The 25837-nt window shown below is 40.7% G+C and overlaps 1 protein-coding gene across 12 annotated transcripts in view; it reads left to right on the forward strand.

The window, feature by feature from the left end:
• Nucleotides 1–677: 677 nt before the first annotated feature.
• The window catches only part of foxj3 (forkhead box J3), an 84974-nt gene continuing 59814 nt past the window's right edge, over nucleotides 678–25837 (forward strand). For 4 of the 12 annotated variants that reach the window (XM_078425645.1, XM_078425646.1, XM_078425647.1 and 1 more), the window contains exon 1: nucleotides 1889–2095. The gene's annotated coding sequence lies outside the window, so the exon portion shown is untranslated. Of the gene's footprint in view, nucleotides 871–1661; nucleotides 1777–1886; nucleotides 2096–2639; nucleotides 2692–25837 lie in introns of those variants that run through there. The other 8 variants (XM_078425641.1, XM_078425642.1, XM_078425644.1 and 5 more) reach the window with 5 other exon arrangements.

Consider the following 25837-nt stretch of genomic DNA (forward strand, 5'->3'; position numbering starts at 1 on the left):
TATTACTTATGACCTTATAACCTTAAATCATCATGCACAAAAATTAGATTAACTATTATTTTTATATGGTTACATATGAGTAAAAGAGAAGAAAACAAAATAAAACAGTCCAATTAACAAATAGGAGCCAAAACCATCAACTATGGAAAAATGGAAAATAAAGTAATAACATTTTTAGTAGATAGACACAAAATACTGGAGTAACTTTGCAGGACAGGCAGCATCTCTGGAGAGAAGGAATGGGTAACGTTTCGGGTTGAGACCCTTCTTCAGGCTTCCAGCATCTGCAGTTCCTTCCAACTAATAACACTTCCTACAAATAACATGGAAGAATTGTTAGCTGCAATCTTATTTTTTCAATAAAATGAAGTTTAATGCTGGTTTTGAACCTATACTGGGTAAAAAAAATCAACATTTTAAATGAAAGGGTAATATTTATGTTTAATATTATCCTTCATGTAAATCTGCACATGAATGATAAGTTTGTAATCTATACTGATTGGTGTGCAGTGGCAATATTTTTTCTTATATACAGGAATCTTTCTTTAGATAACACGGTGTTTTAAAGGGTTCAGTTAGGTAGTAATGCTGTAATGTCTGAAAACACATGCATGATTCTTTGCAAGCATCCTGTGCGTAACGATACAACATTGTGGCAACATGAGGCTACATCGACACGGAATCACAAATTCTGGAACTGCAGAGATATGCAAAATTCTCGGATTGACAGCAAGAGTGGGCATTCATCTAACGTGCTTAGGAATGGATGCTTGTAACCTTCATCTCCCTTCCAGCAATTGAAAAGATTCTTAATAATGAGGGAACCAATAGAAAGGATTCTGGCTAAAGGACTTCATCAACCTGCAGCAGGTATGGAAATCTTTGTTTATCGGTATATTTATTTAAAAAAAATAAACTGTAATTCTCTCCTTGAGCACGTCTTTAGTAACTTCTTTCTGAATCCTATCAATTGCACAAATATTTCTTTTGTACACCTGTTAAACTGCTCCCCACTCCTGTCATTCCCAACATTGTATGGGTGTAGACATCAAAATACTGAAGATCTACTATTTAATATATATTAAATTGCAGGGTATTTGTATATGTTAGATGTGTTTATTCCGTATTTTTCACACAAAGCCTCATGCATTTTACGGCAACGGAGTATCACTGAACCAGAGACACGGTTATAGAGTAATGTAAACACGATGATCAATGCAAAAGGAAATATTTATACGATCAAAATAAAATGTTATGTAAGTAATTTTGTGCATGGGGACTACAATGCTATTTTAAAAGAACATTAGCCACTGTTAAAACAATAATAAACTGAAAGGTGTGTAGGAAGGAACTGCAGATGCTGGTTTAAACCGAAGATAGACGCAAAATGCTGGAGTAACTCAGCGGGACAGGCAGCATCTCTGGAGTGAAGGGGAATGGGTGACGATTCGGGTCTAACCCCAGCCTTCTTTTCAACTGCAGAAGCTGGTTTACACCGATGATAGACGCAAAATGCTGGAATAACTCAGCGGGTCACAAAGGGTCTCGACCTGAAACGTCGCCTATTACTTTTCTACAAAGATGCTGCTTGACCCAATGTGTTAATCCAGCACTGTGTGTCTTTCTTACGTGTTGCCATGTGTCGTCTTGCGAGGGAGGCAGCACTGGTAAACCAAAATAAGGAAAGATCAATGGAAAAGTCAAATACTGGGAAGCCAAAGCTTCATTTATTCACAGACAAAACTGCCAGTCTGACCTCTCTAATCGGCTTTTGCGGTAAGCGGGACGTGAACCATGCACTGGGCGAATGGGAGTAACAGCAGGGCTCCCCTGGCTCTTCTTTGCGGGATTCGGAGGTGTCTGCGCGGTGCTGCGACCGGGCGGAGCGCTACACTGGGCGGCGAGGCCCGGCGCTGGAAGTAGTTCCGGGTGTAGGCCGAGCCTGGAGCTGAGACGGAGCGGGAGTGGGACCGGGCCTGGGGACGGCCGTGCGAGCGGGACACACACACACAGAGGGGGACACTGACTGCCAGTGGCCAACACCCCCAGCTCTGGCAGCGGCGGGGCCTCTCTCAGGGCCAGCGAGTGGCACAGGGTGAGGAGTCCGGGAGGGCTAGCCTGTGGCGCGGCGCCCCACTCGAGCCTGTGAGGGGGGCAGGCAGGCAGCCGCCAGGGGGGTGGGTGAGGGTGGGAGTGGAGGGAGGGAGGGTGGGTGGAGAGTGGAGAAGGGAATGGGGTAGCGAGCAGAGCTCGAGCAAGCTCATCTCAATCTCGGCCCCAACCAATTATCGATACCGAAGCCGAAAATAGACAGAGGCCCACGTAAGGGGAGCAGACTCCTCGCTGTGGCCTGGAATGGAGGCAACATCCCGGGCCTGGTGGTGAAGCGGGTATCGCAGGCCTGGGATAGACTGGGCAATGAGTAACACTGGGGCAACAAGGCATGGGCAGTCACAATTATTTGAATTACTGCTCATCTCAATGTACTACACAGGAGTAGGGGAACATATTCGAGACATTTTGTTTACTCTGCATGATTTTAAGACTTGAAATGGTGGATTTAAAAAAAAATAATCAGTTTTTGCATATGCATGAATGTATGGTTTTAAAACAAATTCCTTTGATTGTGAATAATTCAGTGCATACACTTGGAGATCGTTACTAAAATATCCACGCTGCCTTTTTGCACAGGTAAAAACACCATGTAATACAATCCTATATTTTGCTCTGTGTAATTTAGGATGTCTGAAAATTGAGGTGTTGCGTTGCGAGGTGAAGTACAATCATTTGTGGTGGTGTGAAAAACCAGATTGAGATGATCTACAGTGTTGTATAGTGTGAAATAGTTTGTATTAAATGGAATTGTGTTTTGAGCATCATCTTTCTGCAATACATGTCAAACATGATTTGCCCACTGTCAATTGAATTAATGGTATCTTTTTGCTACTTCAGATGAGAGAGAGTGCTCTATGGACAATCTTTTCCCTTACTACTGTTGTTTTGGTAGTATGAGATAGTATTAGATAAATTAGGTTGTGATTTTACATCAACAAGTAAGTGTGAATTCTGCAGAGATTTAATTGCAAACATTTTCGCTCCTGTTCTTAATTGTGATGTATCATGGTTATGGGAGAATTGAATCCTTTCACTGGGTTGAATAATTCTTAATGTGCAAATGATAACATAATCCCAGGGTGTGATTTTTCATTTTGATGGGGGATCGGTTACTCTCTGATATTATTTTCCTATGCACTGAACTGTTGATTTTTGTTAAGACAGTAAACAGCTTGGCTCAGCCTGTTCAGTTTACAGGCTCATTGGCAGTTGTCTCAGTGTCATTGAGTCAGGCCTGAGAACCAGTTGCTGGCAAACTTTTACATTAGAGTTTGTAAAATTCCTGGGGAAATTTTGAGGTACAACTTTAGTATGATTTTAAGTACTCTTCTAAATGGATTTGATGTTTTATTTTTTTTGCTTATTCTTTCAATTAGCCCATCTTTCATTAATATTTTGTGAGATATGTTGGCTGCTCAATTTAATGTACAGACTTTTGGAATTGTACCACCATGGCTTTTGCTTTTAACCAACTGGCTATTTAGAGAGCCTTAAAGAGAACTTTAAACCAACTGCACTTATTTCTTCAACATTTTATTTTAAACAATAGATTAGAGGCTTAAATATTCTGTAAAATTCCCTGGATTATTTTGTACAGAATATGGTTGATAGTCAAAAACTTAAAGGACTGAGGAACAGAGAAAGATAATTATATTTGTATTTACAATCATTCAGATTTTTCATTGGTAAAATAATTAACCTGATAATCCCTGATACATAAAACACAGATGGTCTTTTCTGGAAAATATAAAAGATCTTGTCTTAACTATTGTACCTGCACGGTGGCTTTAGAACCAAGGTCCTAGCTGTTTAACTTTCCTAACCCTTGGAAAGACTGTTTGGTTGTCTGTACGCAACCTACTTTGGTGCCTCTGCTGCTTGCTCTATGGTCAGAGGTGGTTTAAGTTTGTCAGTGAAAGTATTTTCTCAACATCACAATACCGCATCCTCGGCAGGCTGTTTTTAAGAAATCCAAATTAAATCCAAATGTGAAAAGTGAAATGGTGTTTTTCATTTATCTCCTTCCTTGATCTTAATTTGAGTTTCCAAGTGACCAGAAAAGTTTTTTCAACCAGTGTTGCTCTCATTTGTGATGAGTCTTGAAACATTATGTTGAAAATTTGAGTTGTTGATCAGTGTAATTTCAGCAATTACAATAATGTAAACAATATACCATGTCTAAAATCATTAAGTGTTTGAGGTTACTTCATGAGGTGTGGAAATGGAAAATGAAGCAGGATTTGATTAACTGAGCAACCCAGTGATAGTTGTCTACTGGGTTTTTATATTTTAAAACGTTTGTGGAATTTTTCTTTGAAATAATTTTTTCTATTTAAAAAAACCCAGAGAATTACTGATTGGTCATTTGTCTTCATGCATTGTTGTCACTTTCTACACCCACTAATCGGCATTGGTTTCCAACAATATGATAATTAAAAAATTGTAATCTTGTTTTGAAAACCACCATCAATTCAGTTATCCATCTCTGTTATTTCTACCTTAACCCTGATTTTTTTCATTGGACCATCATTGGTGTTTAATCCTTTAGGTACTTGGGCACCGAGCCCTTAAGTTTCCAACCTAAACTTACAGCTATTGTTTTCTCCCCCTTTATGGTGTCCTTTAAAACTTTCCTTGTTGACCAAATTTCTGCTCACCTAACCCGGTCTGTAGGCGCAAAGTGCTGGAGTAACTCAGTGGGTCAGGCAGCATCTCTGGAGAAAAAGGGTGGGTGGTTTCAGGTCAGGACCCGTCTTCAGACACCTAACCCTGTAATTTGGTATCAAATTTACCTTCTGTTGAAGTGTCCTCATATTTTATTTTGTTAAAAGCAATTATTTAATGTCTGTTGTACATAGATGCCCAATCATAATTGGGTTTAGAATTCTAAGACTGAGAGTAGAGATTTTTAATGTCAAAAATATACTTTATTCATAATATACTGTAAATGCACTCGACAAACCTTTCTCGGCATTTATTGTGCGATCAGTTCAAAGTCATTCCTGTTTTCTCGATGCACCTATGGAATGTTTGAAAGGCTGTTTATTATAGCCCAGCCCCTCAATTTCCAGTGGTGACAGGATCCTAGACCATCCCCACGAAGCCTATATAGTGGTTGTACCGAAAAGAAGATTTTGAGGAAGCTTCATTTTATATATTTTTTAATTCATAAAAATACATGCAGAAATGACAATATAATTAGTATATATCTTTCTTTACATTCATACTGTAATGAATCAATGTATTGATTATGGCATCTAACCAGTGGGTTCTATTTACAAAGCACCAAAGGCACTTGTGTCGCCTATTATCAAATGTTTGAGAGGCTGTTAAACAGGACCCAGCATCAGTATCTCGTGGCGGCAGCACCTCAATTTACAAATCTTCCCCACAAAGCCTTTAAGTTTGCTGTATCGAGCTTCAATGCATCCCTTAGTGTCCTGCAGCCTGGAATGTGCCAGTCAGCAATCTTCACCTGCGGACTCCTCATTACATTGAAAGATCAACAAGTTTTAAAGTAAAAACTTTTTCAAAGTGCATCTTTTGCTTGCAGCAACAGTTGATGTGCGTCCAGGAAACAGCCTGTCGATCAGGGCATCCTTTATTATGCAGTTGCTCCTGATGAAGCTTGACAAGGGTAGCTGGAATTATTCTTCAGACCACCTTGGCAAACATGCAGACCACAAAAAGGTGGACAATCATGTCATCCACATTGCAGCCATCTCAAGGGCAATGTGCATTGGAAGTGAGACTCTGACCTTGTAGGGTAGATCTGACGAGGAGGGTTACATTCACTGCCATCTAACAGAAGTCTCTGTGCTTGTTGATGGCGAGGCATTCTGTCGAATGGCTTTGACAGTCTTCTTGGGGAAACTATTCTACAGGATCTCTTGTGACCCTTTCCCACAGCCACTCCTTCATAGAACTGAAGGGAGTGTTTGGAGGCTGGAGAAGAACCAGACCAGGATTTGTCCAACGAATACTCACTGATGCTTTTTCTAGCAAGTGTGGCTGAAATGTAATCGAGTAGGAAGCTGATTATTTTCCCTCATTTTGCAATCTGGTCTGCCAAAATATGTTCGCTCAAAATGAGATTAGCTACCTCAATATAAGCAAATTGAATCTTAGATCTCCTGGTTTGTGTGGTTTGTGTGTTTGTTACCTTACTAGCTCAGCTATATTACGAGAGAGCTCGGCAAATAGTTTTAATTAAATTACAGGTTCCAGATGCTCATTTCGTTAATGATGTGCATGAAATGGTGTCTTTGTTAATTTGTTCTCAAGGATATTGCTTCAAGGAGCCCAACCCTTTTCCACCAAAACTTCTGGTTATTCCTAAGTGAGACTTTGGGTATTTAAAAAAACATTTTACTCTTTTTTGTAACATTCTGAGAATAGCTTCATTTTGAAAATTAAGAGATTTGTTCTCATCTAAATTTGCTGACTACTAGCAGTTAAAATTTAGGCATTTAGCCAGCATCCAAATTGATGGGATTTGCTTGTACAAGCCAAGTCAAAAGGTTAAGAGGAGTTTTCTTTACTTTTAGTTGGATTATAATATGCTTTCTTATTTAAACATGCACAATGCCATCCATGAGCTGGGGGAAAAAGACTACCTTTCACTTGTCTAATTTAGAATCTTAAGGTAGTAATAGCAAATTATCATGGAGGCGTAGATTGAAACTCATGCCCTAATGATTAATATTTTAAAACTCAGTTGATCTATGCCAGACTTGTACACAGGCCATTGAATATAGGACAGTGAGGTTGTACTTCATCAAGATCAAGCCCAATATCCTCGCAGGCACACTGCACATTAGTTTGGCTGGGGAATGGAACAATGAGCAAAAATTCAAAAAGAGATAAAACAGGTCTACCAATGGAAGGTAGAATATTAGTGGAAGTTTTGAAAATCTTCACAAGAGTCAGCTTGTACTTGATGGCATATATCTAAATGTAAGAAACGATGCACAAGGTAGGTGAGCTGAAGTCACTGATCAACATGTGGAAGTATAATATTGTTACGAGAGAAACTTGCCTCAAAGAGGGATAGGAATGGCAGTTTAACATTCTTGGTTACTTTTTTGCAATAGAAGAAACAAAGAATGGGAGTGGTAAACAATATTGGTTCAAGAAACTATCACAGGAATGATGCGATAAGGAGCATTATGATTAATGTAAGGAACAATGGGCAATCTCACTGGGACACATCTCTAAGTTTGCAGATGACACAAAGCTGGGTGGCAGTGTGAGCTGCGAGGAGGAAACTATAAGGCTGCAGGATGACTTGGAATATGTTGGGCGAATGAGCAGAAGCATGACGGATGCAGTATAATGTGGATAAATGTGAGGTTATCCACTTTGGTGGCAAGAACAGGAAGGCAGATCATTATCTGAATGGTGTCAGATTAGGAGAAGGGGAGGTGCAATGAGACCTGGGTGTGCTTGTACATCAGTCACTGAAAGTAAGCATGCAGGTAAAGCAGGCAGTGAAGAAAACCAATGAGCCAATGGCATGTTGGCCTTCATTGCGAGAGGATTTGAGTTTAGGAGCAAGGAGGTCCTACTGCAGTTGTACAGGGCCCTGGTGAGATCACACCTGGAGTATTGTGCGCAGTTTTGGCCTCTTAATTTGAAGAAGGACATTCTTGCTATTGAGGGAGTGCAGCATAGGTTCGCCAGGTTAATTCCCGGGATGGCGGGAATGACGTATGATGAAAGAATGGGTCGACTGGGCTTGTATTCGCTGGAATTTAGAAGATGAGAGGGGATCTTATAGAAACATATAAAATTCTTAGAGGATTGGACAGGGTAGATGCAAGAAAAATGTTCCCAATGTTGGGGGAGTCCAGAACCAGGGGTCACTGTTTAAGTATAAGGGGTAGGGCATTTAGGACTGAGAAGAGGAAAGAGATGAGGGTAGGGTACTGACATGGATAGAAAATTGGTTGACAGACAGAAAGCAAAGAGTGGGGATAAATGGGTCCCTTGCGGAGGAATGGCAGGCAGTGACCAGTGGGGTACCGCAAGGTTCGGTGCTGGGACCCCAGCTATTTACGATATACATTAATGACTTAGATGAAGGGATTAAAAGTACCATTAGCAAATTTGCAGATGATACTAAGCTGGGGGGTAGTGTGAATTGTGAGGAAGATGCAATAAGGCTGCAGGGTGACTTGGACAGGTTGTGTGAGTGGGCGGATACATGGCAGATGCAGTTTAATGTAGATAAGTGTGAGGTTATTCACTTTGGAAGAATGAATAGAAAGGCAGATTATTATCTGAATGGTGTCAAGTTAGGAAGAGGGGATGTTCAACGAGATCTGGGTGTCCTAGTGCATCTGTCACTGAAAGGAAGCATGCAGGTACAGCAAGCAGTGAAGAAAGCCAATGGAATGCTGGCCTTCATAACAAGAGGAGTTGAGTATAGGAGCAAAGAGATCCTTCTACAGTTGTACCGGGCCCTGGTGAGACCGCACCTGGAGTACTGTGTGCAGTTTTGGTCTCCAAATTTGAGGAAGGATATTCTTGCTATTGAGGGCGTGCAGCGTAGGTTCACTAGGTTAATTCCCGGAATGGCGGGACTGTCGTATGTTGAAAGGCTGGAGCAATTAGGCTTGTATACACTGGAATTTAGAAGGATGAGGGGGGATCTTATTGAAACATAAGATAATTAGGGGATTGGACACATTAGAGGCAGGAAACATGTTCCCAATGTTGGGGGAGTCCAGAACAAGGGGCCACAGTTTAAGAATAAGGGGTAGGCCATTTAGAACGGAGATGAGGAAGAACTTTTTCAGTCAGAGAGTGGTGAAGGTGTGGAATTCTCTGCCTCAGAAGGCAGTGGAGGCCAGTTCGTTGGATGCTTTCAAGAGAGAGCTGGATAGAGCTCTTAAGGATAGCGGAGTGAGGGGGTATGGGAGAAGGCAGGAACGGGGTACTGATTGAGAGTGATCAGCCATGATCGCATTGAATGGCGGTGCTGGCTCGAAGGGCTGAATGGCCTACTCCTGCACCTATTGTCTATTGACTTTTTCACCCAGAGAGTTGTGAATCTGTGGAATTCTCTGCCACAGAAGGCAGTGGAGGCCAATTCACTGGATGTTTTCAAGAGAGAGTTAGATTTAGCTCCTAGGGCTAAGGGAATCAAGGGATATGGGGGAAAAACTGGAATGGGTTACTGATTTTGGATGATCAGCCATGATCATATTGAATGGCTGGTTCGAAGCGCCGAACGGCCTACTCTATGACAAGATTTTGATAGAGATCATTCAGTTAGCGTTAGCATAGTTAAGAAAAAAGACAGATAAAATATTAAAATTTTTGAAAGCGAGACAATTTTTACTAGGTTGAGAAGTGATTTTAGCAAAACTGGAATGGAGCCAGCTACATGGTGGCAAATTCATTTCGGAGCAATGGGAGGCATTGAAGAAAAAGATCCAAGAGGTTCAGAATACATTTTGGCAGGGCTGCCTAATCATGAGCCCCCTGGATGACTGACTAGGTCCACAGAGAGTAGGATAAGGCAAAAATGAAATGCTTATATAAGATGCCAAGAAAATAATACTTCAAAATCCAAGAAGAATGCAGAAACCATAGGAGTAAAATTAAATGGAAAATTAGGAGTGCAAAGAGTGCAAATAAATACTGTAAGAAAAATCAATGGATATTATAAATGAAGTGAAAAAGGTTAATGATAGAAAGTGAGACATATGTGGAGAGAATGTGGATACAGTTCTTCATGAATATCTTGAAGTTGTCCTTACAGAAAAATCTTGCAATTAAGAGTGAGAAAGTGAGAAGAAAAATTATTAAGGGGATTAAGGGATCCACTTTTAAAAGTGGATAAACTGTTAAGCCTGGATGAAATCTATTCCAGACTTGCAGAGCGTAAGGAAGGAAATTGCACGAACTCTGACCATCATTTCTCGGACATCCCTGTTTACAGGAATGGTGCCAGAGGATTAGAAGCCTGCAAATGTGGTTTGAAAAGTCCGGAAGCAAAAAACTTCAGACTGAAGAAGGGTTTTGACCCGAAACATCACCTATTCCTTTTCTCCAGAGATGCTGACTGACCCACTGAGTTACTCCAGCTCTTTGTGTCTGTCTTTGTTTTAAACCAGCATCTGCAGTTCCTCCCTACACATACTTACAGATCAACCCATTTAATGTCATTGGTGAGCAAGTTTTGATCGATTCTAAGGGTCTGTATAAACCTTTGTTTAGCCTGTTACTTTGCCTGGAATAATTAAGGGAATATCTGATTGATTTGATTTTTATGAGGAGGTGACAAGGGGGATCAATGTGGGCAATACATTTAGTGTCATCTACATTAATTATGGCAAGGTATTTGACAAGGTCCCAAATGACGGGGTAGTCACTAAAGGAAAGATGCATGCTATCCAGTGGGGAGCAATAAATTGGTTCCCAAATTAGCTCGGTGGCAAGATGCAGAGGGTAATCTTTGCATGTTTGTTTTGTGAGTGGGTGTCTGTTACTGTTTAGGTTCCACAAGGCTCAGTACATAATTTCTTGCTGTTAATATATATTCTATATAAATAATATATATAGAGTCTGAAGAAGCGTCTCGACCCGAAACGTCACCAGAGTTGCTGCCTGTCCCGCTGAGTTACTCCAGCTTTTTATGTCCTATCTTTGGTTTAAACCAGCATCTGCAGTTCCTTCCTACACAATATACATTCATGATTTGGACATGGCAACTGAATCATCCTACCAGGATGATTCTGAATCGGGCAACTAAATCATCCTACCATAACCAGAGAACAGGCCTGAGTTACTATCTACCTCATTGGAGACCCTTGGACTATCTTTGATCGGACTTTACCTCACACTAAACGTTATTCCCTTATCATGTATCTATACACTGTAAATGGCTTGATTGTAATTATGCATTGTCTTTCTGCTGGCTGGATAGCGTGCAACAAAAGCTTTTCACTGTATCTCGGTACATGTGACAATAAACTAAAACTGAACTGACTTGAATGTAGGAGGCATTTTTGTTGCAGATGATCCAACAACATTCTAGATTGTGTAAACCATAGATTTAGTGGATTGAGATCAAAGATTTTGTCGATTGGGCGGAGGAATGGCAAATAGAATTTCATGCAAAGATGTGAAAGAATATGTTTAATAAGATGCTACAAAGAGGATAACAGAAATAATGGGAGGGTATTAAGGTAGAAAAAGGTAAGATTCACAAGCTGAGAAGCGATTTAGCAATTTGGTAGAAATTAATTTCAAAGTAGTGGGAGGCGTAAAGGGACCTTGGATTATATGGAGACACGAGAATGCAGAAGCTAGAATCTTGAGTGAGAAACAAAGTGCTGGAATAACTAAGTGTGTCAGGCAGTTTCCTTGAAGGGAATGGATTGAAGCCGTTTTGGTCTGCGACCCAGAAGGATACCGACCCAAAACGTGTGTCCGTTTCACGTGGGGATCCTTCAGACTTTAAGAAGGGTCCTGACCTGAAATGTCATCGATCCATAATCTCCAGCGATGCTGTTGGGCCTTCAGTTACACCAGCACTTTGTGTTTTTTTGCTAAAGATTCCAGCACTTGTAGTTCCTTGTATCTACTGAGGGAAGATTTAATTAAGGCGTTCTTAATTATCAGACATGGATAGATTTAGCAGGAAGAATCTGTTTTCCGTAGATGAGTATAAAAAATCGGGGAGCATTAGGAAAAGTATTTTCACCTGGAGACCAATGGATCCCGGAGTTCATTGGGTGCTGGATGCAGAGCCTTCGCTATATTTTAAAATAAGTATTTAATTGTGTACTTAGCCATCACCTCTGGTGGACCAGATAGCATCCTTTCGATTTAGATTTTCTTTTGGCCATTTTATTGGCTGGATCGCCCATGCTCCTGGAGCTAGCATTGGCCTCATCGTTGAGGACTGGTATTCTCCCAGTTCATGGTCCATGTAGCCCTGTTTGCATTATGTTACTACCCGAGTACAAACATTAGTCTTAATAAGGTTTAGATATTGAGGTACAATGAAAAGCTTTATTTTGCATGCTCTTCAAACAGACCAGACAAAAACCATACATGATTACAATCAACTCAAGCTCGTAGAATAGATAGAGCAAAGGGGATCATTTTGCTCAGGAGGATCTACATTCTCAGCATCCTTGTAACTGGATTTCTGTATGAAGGGAGTCCCACCTGAGATCAAGAGGATCAACTTCTGTAGCTTTCTCAGCAGTTTAAGTATGTTGATGAATTTTGGTAGTTAGCCACTAAGCTAAGAATTGTGAACAGTTGACTTGTGAATGCAAGTTATTATGTCTATAATACTTTCAAAATAAAGGATCATGTCCACATTTGGCAGTTTAGTAGTTTGGAGAACAGAAATTTTACCCTGTATCATTTGACTGGAGTTTTACATATGGAATTGAGATTTGGGACCAATCTTGGTAGTATTTCAGTGTAGCTCTGAGTCTATATTTTGCAATTGCAATATCCACTAAAATTATGTCCTAAAATTAATATTGATTCTTTTTTCAGTGCTGTGGTATGCTTGAGTAACTTAGTGCTATTTGCACGTATGATTTGTGTCACCAATAGAAAATGTTTATGGTTCCACTGATATCAATTGGAAAAGTTGGGTGCAAACTGAGCAGATATTGACAGTTTTAGATCCAACCAAGATGTAAGAAGAATGATAGAGAACCTTAGAGATTATGCCAATATATTCCAACCAGGTTATCTGTTTCCCAGCTGCAAGATATTGGTTTCATTGCTCTGGATTGATTTTGCATGATGAATATAAATTCTGACCAGGAGTTAATGGATCCAAAATATGAGTTGGTCCAGGAAACAATGAATTTAAAAATACAATTGAAGGTTGCATTCCCAAGTTAATGGAGATGCAAGAGGATGCGAACATTTATTTTATACCCGGTCGTTTTGGCTCTTCCAACCAGGCAACAGCATAGTTTTAGCCTTTCAACTCCTCATTTCTAATTAAATCTCCTCTTAAACTTCTATTCCACACCTTGGTGATTATATCCCAGAGTAGTTGCACAATCTTTTGGATCTAGTCAGAACTCTACATATTGGATTTATTTTAATGTTTGTGATTTTCCAATCTTGTACTAAAATGGCTCAGCAGAGTAAAATCCAATGATATGGATCCACTTAGTATTTAACAGTCTTAAGCATGCATGTTATTTGAGCTTGGATTAAAAAAATATTCCTAGTTTCTTTTCTCCATGGACAATTTTGTACAGTATTACTTTAGTCTAATCAGAAGCAACTATGAATAACAGTTCAAGAATTTGTTTTGACTCCTCACACCCTGATAGGGGAGGGTTTGAGAGACAGAATTGCTGGTCACTAAGGGAGGGACTTGGAATGATACACCTAACAGATCATTATAAAAAAAGGAGACTAAGGATTAATTGCTTGAAGCCACAGTTTGTATATAGCCAGAGCTATGATTCAGTTTCATATGGCCTTGAACGGGGACAGGTTCAATTTTAAACTTGAATATTTATTAAGATGGTCACATCACTTCCCTAGGTGTACTATTTGCCCATGGAATTACTTTAATTTCATTTGCCAACTGGTCCTCGTTAGAACTCTGCTACAGTTACCACATTCAAGTATCCCTTATATACCTGCAGATTGTTTCTGATAACTGATAGCTTTTAAGCAATGTTAGTTGCATATTGTAGCCGTGAAAATGCGCCCTCATATATTAAACAATGTTTTGTTTATTTTTGTTTTACTTCCTGCCTATTCTTAAATAGAGTAAGGATTATTTCTTTAAAAATGAAGTAGTGGTATGTTCAACCTCTCAAATTGAGATTATATGTTATCCCATTCCCCACAAAATATGCTTAGAAGCTATTATGATCAACTTCCTGAATATATATACTCTGGAGAATGGATAGGCGCCATTTGGGTTGGGATACTTCTTCAGGCTGGTTGTAAAGATGAGGGGAAGAGATGCTGCCTGATCTGCTGAGTTACTTGCACTGTGTGTCTTGTTGGTAAACTAGCATTTGCAGTTTCTTGTCTACATTTTACAACACCACTGCTATGTTGTCACTGGAATAAAGCATTATGGTGATTGTATGAAAGTTTAAATACCATATAATTTTGGATGCCATGTATTTTTTACTGGTTCCACTCTCTTCCTAGCTCATGATTTAAGATCAATTAAGGCATCCTTAATCATTATGTATAATTCATCTACAGATGTGTAAAACTGCTGAGCCTTTGAAGGAGTAGTTTCCAGTTTCTTGTTTCTGTGACAATAGACAATAGACAATAGGTGCAGGAGTAGGCCATTTAGCCCTTCGAGCCAGCACCGCCATTCAATGCGATCATGGCTGATCACTCTCAATCAGTACCCCGTTCCTGTCTTCTCCCCATACCCCCTCACTCCGCTATCCCTAAGAGCTCTATCCAGCTCTCTCTTGAAAGCATCCAACGAACTGGCCTCCACTGCCTTTTGAGGCAGAGAATTCCACACCTTCACCACTCTCTGACTGAAAAAGTTCTTCCTCATCTCCGTTCTAAATGGCCTACCCCTTATTCTTAAACTGTGGCCCCTTGTTCTGGACTCCCCCAACATTGGGAACATGTTTCCTGCCTCTACTGTGTCCAATCCCCTAATTATCTTATATGTTTCAATAAGATCCCCCCTCATCCTTCTAAATTCCAGTGTATACAAGCCTAATTGCTCCAGCCTTTCAACATACGACAGTCCCGCCATTCCGGGAATTAACCTAGTGAACCTACGCTGCACGCCCTCAATAGCAAGAATATCCTTCCTCAAATTTGGAGACCAAAACTGCACACAGTACTCCAGGTGCGGTCTCACCAGGGCCCGGTACAACTGTAGAAGGACCTCTTTGCTCCTATACTCAACTCCTCTTGTTATGAAGGCCAACATTCCATTGGCTTTCTTCACTGCCTGCTGTACCTGCATGCTTCCTTTCAGTGACTGATGCACTAGGACACCCAGATCTCGTTGAACATCCCCTCTTCCTAACTTGACACCATTCAGATAATAATCTGCCTTTCTATTCTTACTTCCAAAGTGACTTATTAATGTCCAGTAGGCCTAATGGATAATGATATTGCCTCCTTTTAAGATCTATTTAATTAAATCCCCTTTGGTCCTAAAATCTCCAATCATATTCTGCTTGGTCTTTATGTAATCTGGATGATTTTTGTGTGGCCCACATGTATAATTCTGATGCTACATTTATGACTATCACTTCTATTTCTCTGTTTATGCAGTTTCCTGAAGTATCAGATATGCCTTGTGCTCTAGTACTGCATTGTCACTAAAATTAGTTTTACATTTGTATTATTGTCAAGCTGCACATTTTTTCATTTCATCTGAATTTCATCTAGATGTCAAGTCGATTCGAGTTTATTATATGTCCAGGTGTGGTGAGGTGCAGGTACATTAACTTACAGCAGCATCAGTCAGCACGGTGGCGCAGCGGTAGAGTTGCTGCCTTACAGTGCTTGCAGCGCCAGAGACCTGCGTTCGATTCTGACTACGTGTGCTGTCTGTAAGGAGTTTGTACATTCTCCCCATGACTGTCAGCTTTCCCCGAGATCTTCACATTCCTCCCACACTCCAAAGATGTACGGATTTATAGGTTAATTGGCTTGGGTTTGTATACTTGGTATAAATTGTCCCTAGTGTGTGAAGGCTTGTGTTAATGTGTGGGGATTGCTGGTCGGTGAGGACTCAGTGGGCCGAAGGGCCTGTTTCCGCGCTGTATCTCTAAACTAAATCTGTCACTTTATCTTGTGCAGAAGAGGTCAATACATTGATGTGTAACAGTTTGGAGAAGCATCCGAAAGATTTCAAAATGATGTACAAATAGTTCTAATAGACACAGAAAATGCTGTATAAACTTTTTTTGAGGAGCAAAATGCTGGCAAGGTAGTGAAAATGAGTTTTAACATAATTATTTCTGTTAATTCTTTAATATGTTAATTGAAAGTCACTGTTCCCAGATAAAATTCAAGTGCAGCTGCACTCTAGATTACAGTGCTTTTTATGACTGTTGGCAAATTAATTTCCCTTCTGGGATACATAAAGTTGTATCATATCGTACTCCGAGCGTCCTTCAAGTGCTTGCTTACATTGGTCTTTCAATTTGTATTTTGTGCATCAATTTCTGATGTTGATTCTGTGAAATCTTTATTTATAGATAGAGCTTATATTGTGAACTAAGCTGTGGAATTCTATTGTTTGCAATGTCTGTTATTCCTTTTCGCCAGAGATGCTGCCTGACTCACTGAATTACTCCAACACTTTGTTTCTATCTTCAATGTCGGCAGTTGGTTCCTGGGCATTAGTTTTCCAATTTCTGATTAAGTGATCACATTAAAAGACATTTTATGAGAGCTGTTGCTTACTAAGACCTGGCTTGAAATGTCCAAACAAATTTATGGAAAATTTATAAGATTGAATGAACCACTAATGTGATTTCTTCTCTGCTCTGTTCTGGTTCTAAGGTGCTATATCCCCAATGTTACAAGCTAAATGGCAAATGTGCATATCTAAAAAGGAATTGGAATAGGGCAGGGAATTGTGATGGGAGAACAGTAAAGTGCTACTAAAGTGCAGTATCAAATTCTTTGGTGTAAAGTTTGTGGTTTGTATAAAATTTGTCTGTTGGAGACTATATGGAGGATTATTTGCCTTCCATGGGCTGTCCATTGTTGGTTGGCAAACAATAGTATGTTCAGCTGATGTTACAGCATTTCTTTTCTAGATTTATTAATCCAGGTGCATTTTCATGAATAGGAAAAAAAACTGCAGATGCTAGTTTAAATCGAAGGAAGACACAAAATGCTGGAGTAACTCAGCAGGTCAGGCAGCATCTCAGGAGAGAAGGAATGGGTGATGTTTCGGGTCTAGACCCTTCTTCAGACTGATGTCAGGGGAGGGAGCGGGACAAAGATAGGATGTTCCAGATGTCAACTTCTCTACATTGGCGAGACCAAGAGCAGGCTCGGCGATCGTTTCGCTGAACACCTCCGCTCAGTCCATCTCAACCAACCTGATCTCCCAGTGGCTCAGCACTTCAACTCCCATTCCCAATCTGATCTTTGTGTCCTGGGCCTCCTCTATTGTCAGAATAAGGGCCAGTACAAATTGGAGGAACAGCAGCTATTTCGCAGTTTACACCCCCCAGCGGTATGAACATTGACTTCTCCCACTTCAGGTAGTCCCTGCTTCCCCTCTCTATCCCCTCCCCCTTCCCAGTTCTCCTACTAGTCTTCCTGTTTCCGACTACATCCTATCTTTGTCCCGCCTCCTCCCCTGATATCAGTCTGAAGAAGGGTCTCGACCTGAAACATCGTCCATTCCTTCTCTCCTGAGATGCTGCCTGACCCGCTGAGTTACTCCAGCATTTTGTGTCTACCTTGCATTTTTATGAAACTGCACAGGATAGTGATTTTTACCTGAGGCCAGTAATAATTGTCAAGTGCAGCTGACTTCATCAGATAGACACAAAAAGCTGAAGTAACTCAGCGGGACAGGCAGCATCTCCAGAGAGAAGGAATGGGTGATGTTTTGGTTCGAGACCTTTAATCAGATAATGGACCTGAATTTATTTATGACCTCTGAATGTTCAATACATTATCATAGGCAGTGAAGTATATTTTAAAATCTAATCGCTGTTGCAATATAGAAAATTTAGGTTTCTTCGATACTTCAGCTTCAACATTGTGGCTAGCCACACTCAAAGCATGATTCCATCTCCTTTACATGAAAAGCTTGACAAAATCAACAGCTGTGGGTTTCACACCAACACTGCAGTGGTTTACCGCAATTTATTTGGTTTTGAAACACACTAATTTGCTTTCTGCTGATGTGCTGTATGAATGTATTTTATAAAGTATTTTATAGAGTTCATGAACGTTGGAAAGTTGCACAGTCATGGAGTGAACGCAGCTGAATCAAAACTAACTTTAGTTGTTATGTAAGAGGGAATTGCAGATGCTGGGTTTAAACCGAAGATAGACACAAAAAGCTGTAACTCAGCGGGACAGGCAGCATCTCCAGAGATGCTGCCTGTCCCGCTGAGTTACTCAAGCATTTTTTGTCTACCTAACTTTAGTTGTTTCCTGATTCAAGTTGGTCTTAGTGGTACTGTGGCATAGTTCAGCATGGTAGATGAGGAAAGTTGTGTCTGAACATTGATCATATTCTTTGGGAGTAATCAGGGCATTAACTAGCAGAATGTTTTGTGACTGGCCTATAACATAATGAACATAAGAAGAAAAAAATCACCCCAAAATAAACCATAAAAATATTTTTAAAATTCTTTTCGTTAGCTCTCTTGTTAATGATGTGAGATCTACACGCCTTATTACACTAATTAAGGAAAGTTTCAAATAAAGTATTTTGTCAGTTCTTTAGTATGAGCTGCACAAAATGTTTGTACTTGGCGTGAACCATGAGAGATTAATTTTTGATCTGTATTAAGTATCTGTTAAACCTACACCTTTATTCCATATCCCAGCAATTAACTAAGAACATGGACAAGGGAGAGCCAGTGGATATAGTGTACCTGGACTTTCAGAAAGCCTTTGATAAGGTCCCACATAGGAGATTAGTGGGCAAAATTAGAGCACATGGTATTAGGGGTTGGGTACTGACATGGATAGAAAATTGGTTGGCAGACAGGAAACAAAGAGTAGGGATTAACGGGTCCCTTTCAGAATGGCAGGCAGTGACTAGTGGGGTACCGCAAGGCTCGGTGCTGGGACTGCAGCTATTTACAATATACATTAATGACTCAGATGAAGGGATTCAAATTAAGATTAGCAAATTTGCGGATGACACAAAGATGGGTGGCAGTGTGAACTGTGAGGAGGATGCTATGAGGATGCAGGGTGACTTGGACAGGTTGTGTGAGTGGGCAGATGCATGGCAGATGCAGTTTAATATGGATAAATGTGAGGTTATCCACTTTGGTGGTAAGAACAGGAAGGCAGATTATTATCTGAATGGTGTCAAGTTAGGAAATGGGGAAGTACCAAGAGATCTGGGTGTCCTTGTTCAACAGTCACTTAAAGTTAGCATGCAGGTACAGCAGGCAGTGAAGAAAGCTAATGGCATTTTGGCCTTTATGACAAGAGGAGTTGAGTATAGGAGCAAAGAGATCCTTCTGCAGTTGTACAGGGCCCTAGTGAGACCGCACCTGGAGTATGCAGTTTTGGTCTCCAAATTTGAGGAAGGACATTCTTGCTATTGAGGGAGTGCAGCGTAGGATCACTAGGTTAATTCCCGGAATGGCAGGACTGTCGTATGTTGAGTCCAGAACCAGGGACCACAGTTTAAGAATAAGGGGTAGGCCATTTAGAACGGAGACGAGGAAAAACTTTTTCAGTCAGAGAGTTGTAAATCTGTGGAATTCTCTGCCTCAAAAGGCAGTGGAGACCAATTCTCTGGATGCTTTCAAGAGAGAGCTAGATAGAGCTCTTAAGGATAGCGGAGTCAGGGGGTATGGGGAGAAGGCAGGAACGGGGTACTGATTGAGAATGATCAGCCATGATCACATTGAATGGTGGTGCTGACTCGAACGGCCGAATGGCCTATTCCTGCACCTATTGTCTATAAGAGAGATGTAGATGATTACTACCAATGAGCTCCCCTATAATGGGAACTGTTAAATCAGGTATGTTCTAAATGTAATTCCAGTCCTTCGCCCATTCGATATGCTATCTATTGGCATGTTTAAATCTTGTGTTATATTTTGTTCTTTCAGAAAAAGGAGAGAAGCAAAATATTCTGGAATTTGCTAGAACTATTGTGTTTATGCAGGCATGTGTAACTATTATCCATAAGGTCATAAGTGATAGAGGCAGAATTAGACTATTCAGCCCATCAAATCTGGTCTGCCGTTCAATCATGGCTGATCTATCTGTCCCCCCCAACCCCATTATCTTGCCTTCTCCCAATTACCCCTGATAAGGGCGGTCATGGTGGCGCAGCGGTAGAGTTGCTGCCTTACAGCGAATGCAGCGCCGGAGACCCGGGTTCGATCCTGACTACGGGCGCTGTCTGCACGGAGTTTGTACGTTCTCCCCGTGACCTGCATGGGTTTTCTCCGAGATCTTCGGTTTCCTCCCACACTCCAAAGACGTACAGTTATGTAGGTTAATTGACTGGGTAAAATGTAAAAATAATAAAAAATTGTCCCTAGTGTGTGTAGGTTAGTGTGCGGGGATCGCTGGGCGGCGCGGACTAGGTGGGCCGAAGGGCCTGTTTCCGCGCTGTATCTAAAAAATCTATTAAAAAAAAATTTAAGCCCCGTACTAATCAAGAATCTATCTCTGCATTAAAAATATCCATTGATTTGGCCTCCACAGCTTTCTGTGGCAAAGAATTCCACAGATTCATCCCCTCTGGCTAAAGAAATTCCTCATCACTTTCCTAAAGGAACATCCTTTAATTCTGAGACTATGACCTCTGGTACTAGACTCTCCTACTAGTGGAAGCGTCAATAGACAATAGACAATAGGTGCAGGAGTAGGCCATTCAGCCCTTCGAGCCAGCACCGCCATTCAATGCGATCATGGCTGATCACTCTCAATCAGTACCCCGTTCCTGCCTTCTCCCCATACCCCCTCACTCCGCTATCCTTAAGAGTTCTATCCAGCTCTCTCTTGAAAGCATCCAACGAACTGGCCTCCACTGCCTTCTGAGGCAGAGAATTCCACACCTTCACCACTCTGACTGAAAAAGTTCTTCCTCATCTCCGTTCTAAATGGCCTACCCCTTATTCTTAAACTGTGGCCCCTTGTTCTGGACTCCCCCAACATTGGGAACATGTGTCCAATCCCTTAATTATCTTATACGTTTGAATAAGATCCCCCCTCATCCTTCTAAATTCCAGTGTATACAAGCCTAATTGCTCCAGCCTTTCAACATACGACAGTCCCGCCATTCCGGGAATCAACCTAGCGAACCTACGCTGCACGTCCTCTCCACATGCACTCTGTCCAAGCCTTTCACAAATTGTGACATCTCTCATAGAACTAAATTAACATTAATCTCACTATATCGTACGATCTGCAGCTATATCTCCATTCATTAAATTTTCTTTTAAAAATAAACAAAGCTTTGCCAGTAATGCTCGTGCAGTATGTTCAAGCAGAATTGCATAGTTCACCTTCAAAACTAGATTTCAAATCAAAATGTTTGGTGTTCATTTTTTGGTTGTATGGAGGGCAGCCAATTTCATTGGGACGTTGCAAAGGACTGTTGCTGACTACCTTTGCAAAGCATAATCCGCAGACTACTTGAGGTAGTTTTTAGTACATTAAGTTTTTGTTTTGTGCTTTTGAGAGCATGATTAGACAAATTATTTTGCAAGTTTTCTCTTGTGACACAATTATTTGAATTTTGTGTGAAGGAGAGTGAGATAATCTCTACATGATAACCTCCATCTAATCAGTTCCATAAAACCTATTTGAAATGGTTGGAGTTTACAAAACAAATAAAAACCTAGTTTTAAATATTTGAGAACATTTGTGGCTGTAGTTTTTGTGTTCACAACTTAGTCACAATATTATGCCAAGCATAATTTAGCAGTCCACATGCACTAACATGTATCAATGATGGCCATTAGCCTGTTTTCCCATAAGAATATAAACACTGACAGTCTTGTGAATTTTTTTTGACGCCCTTTGGATGATGTGTCCCAATATCTAAGGAATTTTCTTCAGGCTCCCTCTTTTATTTATAACATTGCTAAATCCAAATGTTTCAGGCTCCTAAAGAATTGTGATATCTCCAACATGATACCAGTGCTAGACACAGCTTGCGGTCGCCTCCCCTTGTAGCATTCCAATGAGGTCATTCTACCAGCACTGGTCTGGTCTACTCCTCTGTTTTTCCCAATACCCACGTTCTTGTGCAGTGGGATGTACCGCATGCCCCTTTATCACCTCCCTTCCAGAAGTTCAAGGTTCTAAATAATCCTAAGTGATCATAAGCAGAGAAAGAAAAGCTGCAGTTTCTGGACTTTGATAGGAAAGGAATGTGAAGAGTGGAACTGCATAAGGAGGGGTGCTGGTAAATGGGAACAACAGGGAGGGGAGTGGTCAGCAGAGAAGAAGAAAGGGAATCCTGTGGGGTCTCAGTCTTAATGTAGGGTCTTGACTTAAAAGAAGAAATGAGTGACGTTTCAGGTCGAGACTTTTCTTTAGACCCAGTCTGAAGAAGGGTCTTGACCTGAAATGTCACCCGTTCCTTCTCTCCAGAGATGCTGCCTGTCCCGCGGAGTTACTCCAGCATTTTGTGTCTATCTTCGGTTTAAACCAGCATCTGCAGTTCCTACACGTCTTGACCTGAAATGTTGACTGTCCATTTCCATCTATAGATGTTGTCTAACCTCTTCAATTCCTCCTGCAGCTCTCCCTTTTTTGCTACAGTTTCCAACATCTGCAATTACTTGTACCACTACGTGATCTTGTTGGTTTCACACAACATTCCAAATTTGCTAGTGGGATGAAGAATGAAGAAGGTGGGAGTGGGAGGAATAGGATAAAGAAACAGTAACAGGGATTTGGGAGAAATTTGGGCGAAAGTGATAGAGGACCAGGCTAGATAGGAGGAGAGAGAAATAGGGACATAAGGGATGAAGAGAAAGTCTACCAAAATTGGACAATTCAAAGTTCATGGCATTGGGTTTCAGGCTACCGGGGTAGAATATGAGGTGCTGTTCCTCTAGTGTGTGTTTATGATTATATGGTATCTGCTTAAACGAATGCCAGAGATTTATTCAATAAAAATGTAAGCTGGAAAATACCATAAAAAAGAAAATCAGATAAGCATTCAACTCAATTTCTAGTTGTGGAACTCTGCTTTTGCATATTGGCTACGATTTTTGCTAAACTTGCGCCTCTGCACTTCAAAGGTTTTGCTAATATCCTTCACGGCAGGAAATCTAGCATTCTTATCTAGTGTGGCCTACTTGTAAGTCTAGAATCATGATTGATTCTTAAATTTGTTTTGAAATAGCATAGCAGTTGCTTGGTATTGACATAACTCGTATGTTTTCACAGAGAATAAAACCGGGTGAATCATTTCACCTTGACTTGGATACCTACGGCAAGGTTGTTCCCAACTCTGTTGCATTTGCAGGCATAGAAAGGACTAGTATTTCAATTAGGAGAGCTGAAATACTAATTGGGGTTTGGTTTGAGGTTACACTGACAGAATCATACATTGCAGTCCATATGTCAGATTTCTCCATTATAATTGCAAGGAACTTCCTGTCCCACTTGCAGAGCAGATCCTTCCTGGGTTCCAGGTAGAAAGAAACGGCTGTTAGGATTTCCCCCACCTCATGAAATCTGATGCATCAGGTCAAATATGGGCAGGGAATTCTGCTTGTGATCACTATCTATTATCATAGTTGACCAACCAGTGTTCCTCGTATGATTTAAAGGGAGCAAGGGCTCAGAATGTTCTCTGGACGGGGAGCCTCAATGTCCATCACCGCTGATGCCATTATCAACAACCACAAGTCTGATGATACCTTTTTCCCACCATGTCTCCTATATGGACTTTTTTTCCTCCATTTCTATTGAATGATGAAACAATTCACGTGGAAATGTCTTCCTCCTTCCTTAACCATTGCTTCCTCTCTATCAGAACTCTTGATTGCATCTCATCTATTTCCCACACTTTTGCTCTCATCCCTTCTGGAAAGAACAAGAACAGCTTCCCAGTTCCTTATTTTCCATGCCATCAGCTTCCGCGTTCAACTAATCATTTTTCGCAATTTCCACATCTCCAACAAGATTCCACCATCAGATTCAATTGCTTCCTCTCCCCTTTCAATATTTTGAAAGAATTGTTTCCTGTTCCATTTCCTTGTCCGTACCCACCACTCCCCATCATATGGCATCTTCCCATGCAACTGTAGGAGGTGCAATACCTTTCTTTTCACTTCCTTTCCCGCAATCCAGGGCCCAAGCATCCTTTTTGGGTAAGGCAATGATTCATTTCCATTTCTTCCAATTTAGTGAATTGCACTGTGTTCCAAATATGGCTGCCTCTGCTTTGGAGACACAAAATGTAGATTAAGTTATTGCTTTGTGGAACTTCTGCACTCAATCTAAGCTTCCAGTTATCTGCACTTAAATTCACCATCCTACTGCCACAAAGATCTACGTCTAACGCCATTCAAAAATCTTGTCGTACTTGTACTATGACAATAAAAGATATTGTATTGTATTTTATCTGCACTGTTACAACACGACATCCAACACAAGTTCAAGGAGCAGCACTTCACTCCATCTTTACCCTGAACATGTTGTGTAACTCCATGCTGAATCCTTCAACTTGAGATTGCTCAGTTGTTCTTTCTGTCTTCAAGATTCCCTTTTTTTTCCCAGGCATTTCCTTTTTCCTTCTTTCATTTCATTGCTTAGTGTGACCTGCAGGGAAATTCTCTCTTGTTCCATTTATTGCCCACCTCTATCTTGTCTGCTACCTAGTGAAGCTTCTATCTTACTCCATTCCGATTGAGGGCCTCAGACGGAACATAGATGCTGCCTGAGTTTTTGCAGTGTTTTCTGTTTTTAGTTCATATTTCCAGCATCAGCAGTTTGTTTTATTTTTCATTTACTCTCAAAGACACAAGTTAGCAGTGTGATGGAATCCTGTCCACTTGCCTGGTTGAATTCAATCACAATCAAGAAGCTCAGCACCAATCAGGGCAGATGTACTTGATTTGTATCCCGTCCATCACCCTAAATATCCATTCTCCTGCTAATGGTGCACGGTTGCTGTGGTGTTCCATTTGTTGCCCAGAATAACCTGACAACATTTCCCAAACCCACAACCTCGACCACCAAGAGGGACAAGGGATTTAGGTGATTGGTCGCACCATGTTCCCCTCCAAGTCTCAAACTTCCAAACCTTCCTTATGTTCCACCATTTGTGCTGGGTCTAAATCCTAGAACATCTTTATCAGCGCCTTGGGAGTACGTTCACAAAAGAGACTGCATCAGGTTAAGTGTGTGGCTGAATATCACTTGCATTCATTAAAATAGTGTACAGCAGCTTTTATTTAATACTGTATTTTTAAGATTAACTCCCAAAATCCATAGTTATGCCTGGAAAGACTTGAAGTAGTAAATCTTTAGAATCCAAACATCTTTAATATTAAATAATTCTTTGGAATCTTAATGATGGAATGTTAACCATATGGCTTTTTTTTGTGTAGAAATATAGTTCACTCAATGTTGGATTTTCTCTTGGATACTGGAATCACATGCTGCCTATGATGTCTGAAATTATTCTTGCCAAAACCAAGAAGATAAAGAGATTAATGTAGTTTCGAAACTACTTGATTACATAGAACAATACAGCACAGGAATTGGCCCTTCGGCCCACAACGTCAGTGCCAAACAGGATGCCAAGTTAAACTCGCCTCCTCTGCTTGCACATGATCCATATCCCTCCATTCACTGTGTATCTATGTGCAATTGAATTCTTTTTGTTTTTGCTTTTTTGAATTATTCTGTGAGATCTCCACTCCAGCAAGCTGGTCCAGGGTACAATTGCTTCTGTGGCATGACAAACTTCTTAGTGACTAACATGTGTATCTATAGTAAATCTAGTGTCTATACCAAGATCTAAAAGGAAAATATATTGTCATGCTGATATTATTAGCTGTAAGTAGGACTGACA

The sequence above is a fragment of the Rhinoraja longicauda genome, chromosome 30, assembly GCF_053455715.1.
Source record: "Rhinoraja longicauda isolate Sanriku21f chromosome 30, sRhiLon1.1, whole genome shotgun sequence".
In the NCBI taxonomy this organism is placed as follows: Eukaryota; Metazoa; Chordata; class Chondrichthyes; order Rajiformes; family Arhynchobatidae; genus Rhinoraja; species Rhinoraja longicauda.